General features: G+C 38.3%; 1 pseudogene; it reads right to left on the bottom strand.

The window, feature by feature from the left end:
* Positions 1 to 453: 453 nt before the first annotated feature.
* Positions 454 to 790, bottom strand: LOC112931024 (protein FAM32A-like; annotated as a pseudogene).
* Positions 791 to 2,394: the final 1,604 nt, after the last annotated feature.

Raw genomic sequence — 2,394 nt, 5'->3', positions numbered from 1 at the left:
GTGCTTGGGAGGACAGCTCACACAGGTCCCATGGGGTCTGTAAGCTCAGGCTGTGCTGGCATTAGCTCCTTATCCTCTGGAGTCCCTTTCATCCAGGTAAAGGCAGCTAGCTGGATGACTATCTGAATGAGATGCCACTTGGGGGTAAAGACACTTTTTTGTATGTGACACAGAAATAACCTTAATCTCTAAATAAACCTGTACAAAATTTCCAGTCCAAACTAAAAAGGTTTACCTTCTATGCTACCAACAAACCAAAATGGAGTAAAACAACAGTCTTACTTTAATTGAGTTCCAGTAAGAGGGCACACTGCTTGGAAAGCATTTGTCTCAGCAGAAAACGCAAGGGTGTGTGTAAAAGAATGTTTCTAGAAAATACAAAAGGCACCAAACAGAACCTTAACTTTGCCTTCCATTTCTCCTCGACGCCACTACATACCTTGGGTGGGGAGGCTACTTCGTCCAGCTGACTGGGAATGTCAGAGTGCTCCGTAAGGGTGTCCAAGTGTCTGTTGAAGTCCTCCACTCTCTGCTTGTGGGTTTTGGATGCTTTCTTTAGGATCCTTTCCATTTGCCGCTTCTCCTGCATCTTCTCGAAGGCCATCTGGGCCAGGGTTCACTTGTCCAGGCCGCGCCGCTTCTCATCCTCGTTCTTTTTGCTCGTTCCCATAGTTCCCAGGAGTTTCGCCTTGTCTTTGTCCTTCTTTTTCTTCTTCTGCTTGGTCGCACCGAGCTCTGCAACGCCTTTTAGTTTCAGGGGCCCCTTCTGAACCTGCTCGTAGGCCGCCATGATGCCGCTTCCGTTTAAGAAGATTTAAATAAAGGCATGTGGAACATTGGCTAATAGTGTATACAACAAATCTGGAATGAAATATTGGGATATTTCATACCTTGCATTTTGTTTTTGAGTAAAAGTCACATAGACTAAGAGTCACATTTATCTGAAGGGTGTCTTCTTATCAAATAATTTGAATTTGCCATGGTCAGGGTCTATGGAAGTCTTCATGGGATCATGAATTACACAGGACTGGAAGGGACTTTAAGAAATAAAGTAGGTATTGTACTGGAATTAGAAGAAAAGGAGTTAAGAGTTAACGGGGTATGATAAGGGTCTGATTTTCATCTAGATTTCATCTTCCACTCCAGAAAGTCCAAAGCCAAAGTGGCAAAAGTAACTGAGTAAAGCACACATATGAGGAATGCCTTTGCTCAATTTTTCCCTTGTTTTTTAGGAAGACCAAAATGATCTTTTGTACTGCAAGGTACTAACACTTGATATAGATGAAAATCTACATAAACCAACATATCTGTCTGCAACAGGTAGGTACTATTTAAATGCCTTTTAGGGAGAAAGGATAAGGTCTGAAGCTTGGCCGTGTCTTTAGCGTCTTTCCCAATATCTAGGCTTTGCCATCCAGGAAAAATCCAGAGCAGTGTACTAAATCAAAGTAATTGATTGCTTTACTGAGTGATAACTTGACAGTTTAGAGAGTTGGACTTCTGTGGTTATTGTTTGTATAAATAATGTGTTTTATGAACCATAGTGATATGTGATAAAATCTCATAAACACCTATAGATGTACTCAAATCACCTTGGATTAGGTAGTGGACTTTTAATAAAACTTCTGCACATTTGCTTGTAGATTTCCTGGTTGATTTCTTAGAATCCTGGCAGCTTCTGAGCAACAGTTTTTTTTCTAAGACTCTGAGGCAGTAGTTATATCATTTAAGAATCCAATCAGTAGTTTTATCCTTATTCTGGATACACTTCCATTATAAACAGTTGATGGAAATACACACACATGTGTGTGTGCATATACACACACAGGTCCGTACATAAAAGCCATTATCTCTCAAACGTTTTTCATCTATATTCATAAGCCAAAACTGAGTACTATTGAGGAGCATATGGTTCTCTAAAAATCTATTAAGGAAAAATTTGGATTTAAGGGAAATAATTATCCATGAAATTCTCAAGACATTCTTGGAGCACCTGGGTGGCTCAGATGAACTGTCTGACTCTTGATACCAGCTCAAATCATGATCTTAGGGTCATGAGTTCAGGTTCTTCATTGGGCTCCATATAAATAATAATAAATATTATTAAAATAATAATAATAATAAAATAAAAGGAAATTCTTAGAACATTTTCAATCTAGACTTTACCCTTAAGTGGAAAGAATGGAGACATTTAATATGTCCAATTTTTATTGTTGTTTTTCCTCTGTTCTGTGCAAGAAAAACCAATAGAATTAATGTGGTATTGGTGTTGTTTTCTTATTCTAGCTAGCTTACTTTAATAATATCACTTAATATTCTTTTCTTTTATACTAAGTTTCTGAGTTGTTCATGTACAATGAATGTATCTGTGTTGTGATTTCCTAGTTTCATGGA

This window comes from Vulpes vulpes, chromosome 4, assembly GCF_048418805.1.
Source record: "Vulpes vulpes isolate BD-2025 chromosome 4, VulVul3, whole genome shotgun sequence".
NCBI lineage: Eukaryota > Metazoa > Chordata > Mammalia > Carnivora > Canidae > Vulpes > Vulpes vulpes.
The sequence above is the reverse complement of the archived record's forward strand: the minus strand, read 5'-3'. Positions and strand labels throughout refer to the sequence as shown.